Here is a 13,268-nt window from a genome sequence, read left to right on the forward strand (position 1 = left end):
CTTTAAGGCAACAGAAGAGCCTCCGCCAATAGGCAGTCTCAAAGGACGTGCCTGGGCGGGGCCTGAACAGCTGATTGCAGATCAGCTGTAGAGCGGCCGGCAGAAAAACCGCGGTAGGGGTTTAAATCCCTTCCAGGCTAAAAAAAAGAAACCGCACACAACTGGAGCCTTTAAGGCTCCGGAGCGGTTTCCAAGGGGCCTAGAAATAAGGCTGTTGATTGCAGAGTTTTGGTGTCAGAAGCCCTAAAAAGGGCTGGATCAGACCGGGTCCCAGGGAGCAAAGGATTCGATCCCAGGCGGTTGCTTAATCAGGCGATCTTCAAACAGGACCCCGGGCGGATACTACACTCGAGCTTACCTCACCTTACGGCGCACACAGACGTACTCTCCCCCTCCCAAGACACCCCCCAGCGCGGGGGAATAGAAATTTTCTAAGTCCCGCCCGCTCGCTCACCGTCCGCCACCCTCTCCTGGCTCACGGCGACCGGAGCAAGACCGACCGACTCACCCACCCCGCGTGCCTCTTCCGGCCTACCCTCCCTCGCCCCAGGGAGGCCCAGGTGGTGGTGGGGCGCCGGGGTCCCTCTGGGCGGCGCCCAGCTCTCCTCCCTCCCTCCCTCCTGCCTTCCTCCCTTCCCGGCAGCCCCCGGGGCTCATCTGCAGACAGGCTCCGCCCCCTCTCCCCACAGTCTTTTTGTCTTTGCCTCTGCTCTTCCGAGCCCTCACTCCCGTTCCTGATTTAAAAAAAAAAAAAAAAAAAAAAAAAATGTAAATGAAAAAAGCGGCGGCTTGCCAATGCTGCCTTTGGAAAAACCTCCCCCAGGAGACCAGGGAGAGGCAGAGCAATGCCGCAGCGAGAAAGTATGCTCCGCGTCTCCCTGGTCTGCTGGGGGTTCCCCCCAGCGGACCAGGGAGACGCGGAGTGGCTTTGCTCCCTGCAGCATTGCTCGGAGTCTCCCTGGTCTGCTGGGGGGGCAGCAGACGGGGGGGGGGGGGCAGGGGGCCAGTAGACCAGGCAGACGCAGAGCAAATGTCCAGATCCAGATCCAGATCCAGATCCAGATCCAACGGAGCAGATCCACAGCCGATAGCAGAGGATCCAGTGCAGCAAAAAGGAAAGAGCAGCTGTTGCTTTAAGGCAACAGAAGAGCCTCCGCCAATAGGCAGTCTCAAAGGACGTGCCTGGGCGGGGCCTGAACAGCTGATTGCAGATCAGCTGTAGAGCGGCCGGCAGAAAAACCGCGGTAGGGGTTTAAATCCCTTTCAGGCTAAAAAAAAGAAACCGCACACAACTGGAGCCTTTAAGGCTCCGGAGCGGTTTCCAAGGGGCCTAGAAATAAGGCTGTTGATTGCAGAGTTTTGGTGTCAGAAGCCCTAAAAAGGGCTGGATCAGACCGGGTCCCAGGGAGCAAAGGATTCGATCCCAGGCGGTTGCTTAATCAGGCGATCTTCAAACAGGACCCCGGGCGGATACTACACTCGAGCTTACCTCACCTTACGGCGCACACAGACGTACTCTCCCCCTCCCAAGACACCCCCCAGCGCGGGGGAATAGAAATTTTCTAAGTCCCGCCCGCTCGCTCACCGTCCGCCACCCTCTCCTGGCTCACGGCGACCGGAGCAAGACCGACCGACTCACCCACCCCGCGTGCCTCTTCCGGCCTACCCTCCCTCGCCCCAGGGAGGCCCAGGTGGTGGTGGGGCGCCGGGGTCCCTCTGGGCGGCGCCCAGCTCTCCTCCCTCCCTCCCTCCTGCCTTCCTCCCTTCCCGGCAGCCCCCGGGGCTCATCTGCAGACAGGCTCCGCCCCCTCTCCCCACAGTCTTTTTGTCTTTGCCTCTGCTCTTCCGAGCCCTCACTCCCGTTCCTGATTTAAAAAAAAAAAAAAAAAAAAAAAAAAAAGGAAAATGAAAATGAAAAAAAGCGGCGGCTTGCCAATGCTGCCTTTGGAAAAACCTCCCCCAGGAGACCAGGGAGAGGCAGAGCAATGCCGCAGCGAGAAAGTACACTCCGCGTCTCCCTGGTCCGCTGGGGGTTCCCCCCAGCGGACCAGGGAGACGCGGAGTGGCTTTGCTCCCTGCAGCATTGCTCGGAGTCTCCCTGGTCTGCTGGGGGGGCAGCAGACGGGGGGGGGGCGGCAGGGGGCCAGTAGACCAGGCAGACGCAGAGCAAATGTCCAGATCCAGATCCAGATCCAACGGAGCAGATCCACAGCCGATAGCAGAGGATCCAGTGCAGCAAAAAGGAAAGAGCAGCTGTTGCTTTAAGGCAACAGAAGAGCCTCCGCCAATAGGCAGTCTCAAAGGACGTGCCTGGGCGGGGCCTGAACAGCTGATTGCAGATCAGCTGTAGAGCGGCCGGCAGAAAAACCACGGTAGGGGTTTAAATCCCTTCCAGGCTAAAAAAAAGAAACCGCACACAACTGGAGCCTTTAAGGCTCCGGAGCGGTTTCCAAGGGGCCTAGAAATAAGGCTGTTGATTGCAGAGTTTTGGTGTCAGAAGCCCTAAAAAGGGCTGGATCAGACCGGGTCCCAGGGAGCAAAGGATTCGATCCCAGGCGGTTGCTTAATCAGGCGATCTTCAAACAGGACCCCGGGCGGATACTACACTCGAGCTTACCTCACCTTACGGCGCACACAGACGTACTCTCCCCCTCCCAAGACACCCCCCAGCGCGGGGGAATAGAAATTTTCTAAGTCCCGCCCGCTCGCTCACCGTCCGCCACCCTCTCCTGGCTCACGGCGACCGGAGCAAGACCGACCGACTCACCCACCCCGCGTGCCTCTTCCGGCCTACCCTCCCTCGCCCCAGGGAGGCCCAGGTGGTGGTGGGGCGCCGGGGTCCCTCTGGGCGGCGCCCAGCTCTCCTCCCTCCCTCCCTCCTGCCTTCCTCCCTTCCCGGCAGCCCCCGGGGCTCATCTGCAGACAGGCTCCGCCCCCTCTCCCCACAGTCTTTTTGTCTTTGCCTCTGCTCTTCCGAGCCCTCACTCCCGTTCCTGATTTAAAAAAAAAAAAAAAAAAAAAAAAAAAGGAAAATGAAAATGAAAAAAAGCGGCGGCTTGCCAATGCTGCCTTTGGAAAAACCTCCCCCAGGAGACCAGGGAGAGGCAGAGCAATGCCGCAGCGAGAAAGTACGCTCCGCGTCTCCCTGGTCCGCTGGGGGTTCCCCCCAGCGGACCAGGGAGACGCGGAGTGGCTTTGCTCCCTGCAGTATTGCTCGGAGTCTCCCTGGTCTGCTGGGGGGGCAGCAGACGGGGGGGGGGGCGGCAGGGGGCCAGTAGACCAGGCAGACGCAGAGCAAATGTCCAGATCCAGATCCAGATCCAGATCCAACGGAGCAGATCCACAGCCGATAGCAGAGGATCCAGTGCAGCAAAAAGGAAAGAGCAGCTGTTGCTTTAAGGCAACAGAAGAGCCTCCGCCAATAGGCAGTCTCAAAGGACGTGCCTGGGCGGGGCCTGAACAGCTGATTGCAGATCAGCTGTAGAGCGGCCGGCAGAAAAACCGCGGTAGGGGTTTAAATCCCTTCCAGGCTAAAAAAAAGAAACCGCACACAACTGGAGCCTTTAAGGCTCCGGAGCGGTTTCCAAGGGGCCTAGAAATAAGGCTGTTGATTGCAGAGTTTTGGTGTCAGAAGCCCTAAAAAGGGCTGGATCAGACCGGGTCCCAGGGAGCAAAGGATTCGATCCCAGGCGGTTGCTTAATCAGGCGATCTTCAAACAGGACCCCGGGCGGATACTACACTCGAGCTTACCTCACCTTACGGCGCACACAGACGTACTCTCCCCCTCCCAAGACACCCCCCAGCGCGGGGGAATAGAAATTTTCTAAGTCCCGCCCGCTCGCTCACCGTCCGCCACCCTCTCCTGGCTCACGGCGACCGGAGCAAGACTGACCGACTCACCCACCCCGCGTGCCTCTTCCGGCCTACCCTCCCTCACCCCAGGGAGGCCCAGGTGGTGGTGGGGCGCCGGGGTCCCTCTGGGCGGCGCCCAGCTCTCCTCCCTCCCTCCCTCCTGCCTTCCTCCCTTCCCGGCAGCCCCCGGGGCTCATCTGCAGACAGGCTCCGCCCCCTCTCCCCACAGTCTTTTTGTCTTTGCCTCTGCTCTTCCGAGCCCTCACTCCCGTTCCTGATTTAAAAAAAAAAAAAAAAAAAAAAAAGGAAAATGAAAATGAAAAAAAGCGGCGGCTTGCCAATGCTGCCTTTGGAAAAACCTCCCCCAGGAGACCAGGGAGAGGCAGAGCAATGCCGCAGCGAGAAAGTACGCTCCGCGTCTCCCTGGTCCGCTGGGGGTTCCCCCCAGCGGACCAGGGAGACGCGGAGTGGCTTTGCTCCCTGCAGCATTGCTCGGAGTCTCCCTGGTCTGCTGGGGGGGCAGCAGACGGGGGGGGGGGGCGGCAGGGGGCCAGTAGACCAGGCAGACGCAGAGCAAATGTCCAGATCCAGATCCAGATCCAGATCCAACGGAGCAGATCCACAGCCGATAGCAGAGGATCCAGTGCAGCAAAAAGGAAAGAGCAGCTGTTGCTTTAAGGCAACAGAAGAGCCTCCGCCAATAGGCAGTCTCAAAGGACGTGCCTGGGCGGGGCCTGAACAGCTGATTGCAGATCAGCTGTAGAGCGGCCGGCAGAAAAACCACGGTAGGGGTTTAAATCCCTTCCAGGCTAAAAAAAAGAAACCGCACACAACTGGAGCCTTTAAGGCTCCGGAGCGGTTTCCAAGGGGCCTAGAAATAAGGCTGTTGATTGCAGAGTTTTGGTGTCAGAAGCCCTAAAAAGGGCTGGATCAGACCGGGTCCCAGGGAGCAAAGGATTCGATCCCAGGCGGTTGCTTAATCAGGCGATCTTCAAACAGGACCCCGGGCGGATACTACACTCGAGCTTACCTCACCTTACGGCGCACACAGACGTACTCTCCCCCTCCCAAGACACCCCCCAGCGCGGGGGAATAGAAATTTTCTAAGTCCCGCCCGCTCGCTCACCGTCCGCCACCCTCTCCTGGCTCACGGCGACCGGAGCAAGACCGACCGACTCACCCACCCCGCGTGCCTCTTCCGGCCTACCCTCCCTCGCCCCAGGGAGGCCCAGGTGGTGGTGGGGCGCCGGGGTCCCTCTGGGCGGCGCCCAGCTCTCCTCCCTCCCTCCCTCCTGCCTTCCTCCCTTCCCGGCAGCCCCCGGGGCTCATCTGCAGACAGGCTCCGCCCCCTCTCCCCACAGTCTTTTTGTCTTTGCCTCTGCTCTTCCGAGCCCTCACTCCCGTTCCTGATTTAAAAAAAAAAAAAAAAAAAAAAAAAAATGTAAATGAAAAAAGCGGCGGCTTGCCAATGCTGCCTTTGGAAAAACCTCCCCCAGGAGACCAGGGAGAGGCAGAGCAATGCCGCAGCGAGAAAGTATGCTCCGCGTCTCCCTGGTCTGCTGGGGGTTCCCCCCAGCGGACCAGGGAGACGCGGAGTGGCTTTGCTCCCTGCAGCATTGCTCGGAGTCTCCCTGGTCTGCTGGGGGGGCAGCAGACGGGGGGGGGGGCGGCAGGGGGCCAGTAGACCAGGCAGACGCAGAGCAAATGTCCAGATCCAGATCCAGATCCAGATCCAACGGAGCAGATCCACAGCCGATAGCAGAGGATCCAGTGCAGCAAAAAGGAAAGAGCAGCTGTTGCTTTAAGGCAACAGAAGAGCCTCCGCCAATAGGCAGTCTCAAAGGACGTGCCTGGGCGGGGCCTGAACAGCTGATTTCAGATCAGCTGTAGAGCGGCCGGCAGAAAAACCGCGGTAGGGGTTTAAATCCCTTCCAGGCTAAAAAAAAGAAACCGCACACAACTGGAGCCTTTAAGGCTCCGGAGCGGTTTCCAAGGGGCCTAGAAATAAGGCTGTTGATTGCAGAGTTTTGGTGTCAGAAGCCCTAAAAAGGGCTGGATCAGACCGGGTCCCAGGGAGCAAAGGATTCGATCCCAGGCGGTTGCTTAATCAGGCGATCTTCAAACAGGACCCCGGGCGGATACTACACTCGAGCTTACCTCACCTTACGGCGCACACAGACGTACTCTCCCCCTCCCAAGACACCCCCCAGCGCGGGGGAATAGAAATTTTCTAAGTCCCGCCCGCTCGCTCACCGTCCGCCACCCTCTCCTGGCTCACGGCGACCGGAGCAAGACCGACCGACTCACCCACCCCGCGTGCCTCTTCCGGCCTACCCTCCCTCGCCCCAGGGAGGCCCAGGTGGTGGTGGGGCGCCGGGGTCCCTCTGGGCGGCGCCCAGCTCTCCTCCCTCCCTCCCTCCTGCCTTCCTCCCTTCCCGGCAGCCCCCGGGGCTCATCTGCAGACAGGCTCCGCCCCCTCTCCCCACAGTCTTTTTGTCTTTGCCTCTGCTCTTCCGAGCCCTCACTCCCGTTCCTGATTTAAAAAAAAAAAAAAAAAAAAAAAAGGAAAATGAAAATGAAAAAAAGCGGCGGCTTGCCAATGCTGCCTTTGGAAAAACCTCCCCCAGGAGACCAGGGAGAGGCAGAGCAATGCCGCAGCGAGAAAGTACGCTCCGCGTCTCCCTGGTCCGCTGGGGGTTCCCCCCAGCGGACCAGGGAGACGCGGAGTGGCTTTGCTCCCTGCAGCATTGCTCGGAGTCTCCCTGGTCTGCTGGGGGGGCAGCAGACGGGGGGGGGGGGCGGCAGGGGGCCAGTAGACCAGGCAGACGCAGAGCAAATGTCCAGATCCAGATCCAGATCCAGATCCAACGGAGCAGATCCACAGCCGATAGCAGAGGATCCAGTGCAGCAAAAAGGAAAGAGCAGCTGTTGCTTTAAGGCAACAGAAGAGCCTCCGCCAATAGGCAGTCTCAAAGGACGTGCCTGGGCGGGGCCTGAACAGCTGATTGCAGATCAGCTGTAGAGCGGCCGGCAGAAAAACCGCGGTAGGGGTTTAAATCCCTTCCAGGCTAAAAAAAAGAAACCGCACACAACTGGAGCCTTTAAGGCTCCGGAGCGGTTTCCAAGGGGCCTAGAAATAAGGCTGTTGATTGCAGAGTTTTGGTGTCAGAAGCCCTAAAAAGGGCTGGATCAGACCGGGTCCCAGGGAGCAAAGGATTCGATCCCAGGCGGTTGCTTAATCAGGCGATCTTCAAACAGGACCCCGGGCGGATACTACACTCGAGCTTACCTCACCTTACGGCGCACACAGACGTACTCTCCCCCTCCCAAGACACCCCCCAGCGCGGGGGAATAGAAATTTTCTAAGTCCCGCCCGCTCGCTCACCGTCCGCCACCCTCTCCTGGCTCACGGCGACCGGAGCAAGACTGACCGACTCACCCACCCCGCGTGCCTCTTCCGGCCTACCCTCCCTCACCCCAGGGAGGCCCAGGTGGTGGTGGGGCGCCGGGGTCCCTCTGGGCGGCGCCCAGCTCTCCTCCCTCCCTCCCTCCTGCCTTCCTCCCTTCCCGGCAGCCCCCGGGGCTCATCTGCAGACAGGCTCCGCCCCCTCTCCCCACAGTCTTTTTGTCTTTGCCTCTGCTCTTCCGAGCCCTCACTCCCGTTCCTGATTTAAAAAAAAAAAAAAAAAAAAAAAGGAAAATGAAAATGAAAAAAAGCGGCGGCTTGCCAATGCTGCCTTTGGAAAAACCTCCCCCAGGAGACCAGGGAGAGGCAGAGCAATGCCGCAGCGAGAAAGTACGCTCCGCGTCTCCCTGGTCCGCTGGGGGTTCCCCCCAGCGGACCAGGGAGACGCGGAGTGGCTTTGCTCCCTGCAGCATTGCTCGGAGTCTCCCTGGTCTGCTGGGGGGGCAGCAGACGGGGGGGGGGGGCGGCAGGGGGCCAGTAGACCAGGCAGACGCAGAGCAAATGTCCAGATCCAGATCCAGATCCAGATCCAACGGAGCAGATCCACAGCCGATAGCAGAGGATCCAGTGCAGCAAAAAGGAAAGAGCAGCTGTTGCTTTAAGGCAACAGAAGAGCCTCCGCCAATAGGCAGTCTCAAAGGACGTGCCTGGGCGGGGCCTGAACAGCTGATTGCAGATCAGCTGTAGAGCGGCCGGCAGAAAAACCGCGGTAGGGGTTTAAATCCCTTCCAGGCTAAAAAAAAGAAACCGCACACAACTGGAGCCTTTAAGGCTCCGGAGCGGTTTCCAAGGGGCCTAGAAATAAGGCTGTTGATTGCAGAGTTTTGGTGTCAGAAGCCCTAAAAAGGGCTGGATCAGACCGGGTCCCAGGGAGCAAAGGATTCGATCCCAGGCGGTTGCTTAATCAGGCGATCTTCAAACAGGACCCCGGGCGGATACTACACTCGAGCTTACCTCACCTTACGGCGCACACAGACGTACTCTCCCCCTCCCAAGACACCCCCCAGCGCGGGGGAATAGAAATTTTCTAAGTCCCGCCCGCTCGCTCACCGTCCGCCACCCTCTCCTGGCTCACGGCGACCGGAGCAAGACCGACCGACTCACCCACCCCGCGTGCCTCTTCCGGCCTACCCTCCCTCGCCCCAGGGAGGCCCAGGTGGTGGTGGGGCGCCGGGGTCCCTCTGGGCGGCGCCCAGCTCTCCTCCCTCCCTCCCTCCTGCCTTCCTCCCTTCCCGGCAGCCCCCGGGGCTCATCTGCAGACAGGCTCCGCCCCCTCTCCCCACAGTCTTTTTGTCTTTGCCTCTGCTCTTCCGAGCCCTCACTCCCGTTCCTGATTTAAAAAAAAAAAAAAAAAAAAAAAGGAAAATGAAAATGAAAAAAAGCGGCGGCTTGCCAATGCTGCCTTTGGAAAAACCTCCCCCAGGAGACCAGGGAGAGGCAGAGCAATGCCGCAGCGAGAAAGTACGCTCCGCGTCTCCCTGGTCCGCTGGGGGTTCCCCCCAGCGGACCAGGGAGACGCGGAGTGGCTTTGCTCCCTGCAGCATTGCTCGGAGTCTCCCTGGTCTGCTGGGGGGGCAGCAGACGGGGGGGGGGGGGGCGGCAGGGGGCCAGTAGACCAGGCAGACGCAGAGCAAATGTCCAGATCCAGATCCAGATCCAACGGAGCAGATCCACAGCCGATAGCAGAGGATCCAGTGCAGCAAAAAGGAAAGAGCAGCTGTTGCTTTAAGGCAACAGAAGAGCCTCCGCCAATAGGCAGTCTCAAAGGACGTGCCTGGGCGGGGCCTGAACAGCTGATTGGAGATCAGCTGTAGAGCGGCCGGCAGAAAAACCGCGGTAGGGGTTTAAATCCCTTCCAGGCTAAAAAAAAGAAACCGCACACAACTGGAGCCTTTAAGGCTCCGAAGCGGTTTCCAAGGGGCCTAGAAATAAGGCTGTTGATTGCAGAGTTTTGGTGTCAGAAGCCCTAAAAAGGGCTGGATCAGACCGGATCCCAGGGAGCAAAGGATTCGATCCCAGGCGGTTGCTTAATCAGGCAATCTTCAAACAGGACCCCGGGCGGATACTACACTCGAGCTTACCTCACCTTACGGCGCACACAGACGTACTCTCCCCCTCCCAAGACACCCCCCAGCGCGGGGGAATAGAAATTTTCTAAGTCCCGCCCGCTCGCTCACCGTCCGCCACCCTCTCCTGGCTCACGGCGACCGGAGCAAGACCGACCGACTCACCCACCCCGCGTGCCTCTTCCGGCCGACCCTCCCTCGCCCCAGGGAGGCCCAGGTGGTGGTGGGGCGCCGGGGTCCCTCTGGGCGGCGCCCAGCTCTCCTCCCTCCCTCCCTCCTCCCTTCCTCCCTTCCCGGCAGCCCCCGGGGCTCATCTGCAGACAGGCTCCGCCCCCTCTCCCCACAGTCTTTTTGTCTTTGCCTCTGCTCTTCCGAGCCCTCACTCCCGTTCCTGATTTAAAAAAAAAAAAAAAAAAAAAAAAGGAAAATGAAAATGAAAATGAAAAAAAGCGGCGGCTTGCCAATGCTGCCTTTGGAAAAACCTCCCCCAGGAGACCAGGGAGAGGCAGAGCAATGCCGCAGCGAGAAAGTACGCTCCGCGTCTCCCTGGTCCGCTGGGGGGAACCCCCAGCGGACCAGGGAGACGCGGAGTGGCTTTGCTCCCTGCAGCATTGCTCGGAGTCTCCCTGGTCTGCTGGGGGGGCAGCAGACGGGGGGGGGGGCGGCAGGGGGCCAGTAGACCAGGCAGACGCAGAGCAAATGTCCAGATCCAGATCCAGATCCAGATCCAACGGAGCAGATCCACAGCCGATAGCAGAGGATCCAGTGCAGCAAAAAGGAAAGAGCAGCTGTTGCTTTAAGGCAACAGAAGAGCCTCCGCCAATAGGCAGTCTCAAAGGACGTGCCTGGGCGGGGCCTGAACAGCTGATTGCAGATCAGCTGTAGAGCGGCCGGCAGAAAAACCGCGGTAGGGGTTTAAATCCCTTCCAGGCTAAAAAAAAGAAACCGCACACAACTGGAGCCTTTAAGGCTCCGGAGCGGTTTCCAAGGGGCCTAGAAATAAGGCTGTTGATTGCAGAGTTTTGGTGTCAGAAGCCCTAAAAAGGGCTGGATCAGACCGGGTCCCAGGGAGCAAAGGATTCGATCCCAGGCGGTTGCTTAATCAGGCGATCTTCAAACAGGACCCCGGGCGGATACTACACTCGAGCTTACCTCACCTTACGGCGCACACAGACGTACTCTCCCCCTCCCAAGACACCCCCCAGCGCGGGGGAATAGAAATTTTCTAAGTCCCGCCCGCTCGCTCACCGTCCGCCACCCTCTCCTGGCTCACGGCGACCGGAGCAAGACCGACCGACTCACCCACCCCGCGTGCCTCTTCCGGCCTACCCTCCCTCGCCCCAGGGAGGCCCAGGTGGTGGTGGGGCGCCGGGGTCCCTCTGGGCGGCGCCCAGCTCTCCTCCCTCCCTCCCTCCTGCCTTCCTCCCTTCCCGGCAGCCCCCGGGGCTCATCTGCAGACAGGCTCCGCCCCCTCTCCCCACAGTCTTTTTGTCTTTGCCTCTGCTCTTCCGAGCCCTCACTCCCGTTCCTGATTTAAAAAAAAAAAAAAAAAAAAAAAAAGGAAAATGAAAATGAAAAAAAACGGCGGCTTGCCAATGCTGCCTTTGGAAAAACCTCCCCCAGGAGACCAGGGAGAGGCAGAGCAATGCCGCAGCGAGAAAGTACGCTCCGCGTCTCCCTGGTCCGCTGGGGGTTCCCCCCAGCGGACCAGGGAGACGCGGAGTGGCTTTGCTCCCTGCAGCATTGCTCGGAGTCTCCCTGGTCTGCTGGGGGGGCAGCAGACGGGGGGGGGGGCGGCAGGGGGCCAGTAGACCAGGCAGACGCAGAGCAAATGTCCAGATCCAGATCCAGATCCAGATCCAACGGAGCAGATCCACAGCCGATAGCAGAGGATCCAGTGCAGCAAAAAGGAAAGAGCAGCTGTTGCTTTAAGGCAACAGAAGAGCCTCCGCCAATAGGCAGTCTCAAAGGACGTGCCTGGGCGGGGCCTGAACAGCTGATTGCAGATCAGCTGTAGAGCGGCCGGCAGAAAAACCGCGGTAGGGGTTTAAATCCCTTCCAGGCTAAAAAAAAGAAACCGCACACAACTGGAGCCTTTAAGGCTCCGGAGCGGTTTCCAAGGGGCCTAGAAATAAGGCTGTTGATTGCAGAGTTTTGGTGTCAGAAGCCCTAAAAAGGGCTGGATCAGACCGGGTCCCAGGGAGCAAAGGATTCGATCCCAGGCGGTCGCTTAATCAGGCGATCTTCAAACAGGACCCCGGGCGGATACTACACTCGAGCTTACCTCACCTTACGGCGCACACAGACGTACTCTCCCCCTCCCAAGACACCCCCCAGCGCGGGGGAATAGAAATTTTCTAAGTCCCGCCCGCTCGCTCACCGTCCGCCACCCTCTCCTGGCTCACGGCGACCGGAGCAAGACCGACCGACTCACCCACCCCGCGTGCCTCTTCCGGCCTACCCTCCCTCGCCCCAGGGAGGCCCAGGTGGTGGTGGGGCGCCGGGGTCCCTCTGGGCGGCGCCCAGCTCTCCTCCCTCCCTCCCTCCTGCCTTCCTCCCTTCCCGGCAGCCCCCGGGGCTCATCTGCAGACAGGCTCCGCCCCCTCTCCCCACAGTCTTTTTGTCTTTGCCTCTGCTCTTCCGAGCCCTCACTCCCGTTCCTGATTTAAAAAAAAAAAAAAAAAAAAAAAAAAAGGAAAATGAAAATGAAAAAAAGCGGCGGCTTGCCAATGCTGCCTTTGGAAAAACCTCCCCCAGGAGACCAGGGAGAGGCAGAGCAATGCCGCAGCGAGAAAGTACGCTCCGCGTCTCCCTGGTCCGCTGGGGGTTCCCCCCAGCGGACCAGGGAGACGCGGAGTGGCTTTGCTCCCTGCAGCATTGCTCGGAGTCTCCCTGGTCTGCTGGGGGGGCAGCAGACGGGGGGGGGGCGGCAGGGGGCCAGTAGACCAGGCAGACGCAGAGCAAATGTCCAGATCCAGATCCAGATCCAGATCCAACGGAGCAGATCCACAGCCGATAGCAGAGGATCCAGTGCAGCAAAATGGAAAGAGCAGCTGTTGCTTTAAGGCAACAGAAGAGCCTCCGCCAATAGGCAGTCTCAAAGGACGTGCCTGGGCGGGGCCTGAACAGCTGATTGCAGATCAGCTGTAGAGCGGCCGGCAGAAAAACCGCGGTAGGGGTTTAAATCCCTTCCAGGCTAAAAAAAAGAAACCGCACACAACTGGAGCCTTTAAGGCTCCGGAGCGGTTTCCAAGGGGCCTAGAAATAAGGCTGTTGATTGCAGAGTTTTGGTGTCAGAAGCCCTAAAAAGGGCTGGATCAGACCGGGTCCCAGGGAGCAAAGGATTCGATCCCAGGCGGTTGCTTAATCAGGCGATCTTCAAACAGGACCCCGGGCGGATACTACACTCGAGCTTACCTCACCTTACGGCGCACACAGACGTACTCTCCCCCTCCCAAGACACCCCCCAGCGCGGGGGAATAGAAATTTTCTAAGTCCCGCCCGCTCGCTCACCGTCCGCCACCCTCTCCTGGCTCACGGCGACCGGAGCAAGACCGACCGACTCACCCACCCCGCGTGCCTCTTCCGGCCTACCCTCCCTCGCCCCAGGGAGGCCCAGGTGGTGGTGGGGCGCCGGGGTCCCTCTGGGCGGCGCCCAGCTCTCCTCCCTCCCTCCCTCCTGCCTTCCTCCCTTCCCGGCAGCCCCCGGGGCTCATCTGCAGACAGGCTCCGCCCCCTCTCCCCACAGTCTTTTTGTCTTTGCCTCTGCTCTTCCGAGCCCTCACTCCCGTTCCTGATTTAAAAAAAAAAAAAAAAAAAAAAAAAAGGAAAATGAAAATGAAAATGAAAATGAAAAAAAGCGGCGGCTTGCCAATGCTGCCTT

This window comes from Pelodiscus sinensis, chromosome 5 (genome assembly GCF_052426305.1).
Source record: "Pelodiscus sinensis isolate ZL-2025 chromosome 5, ASM5242630v1, whole genome shotgun sequence".
Lineage (NCBI taxonomy): Eukaryota > Metazoa > Chordata > Testudines > Trionychidae > Pelodiscus > Pelodiscus sinensis.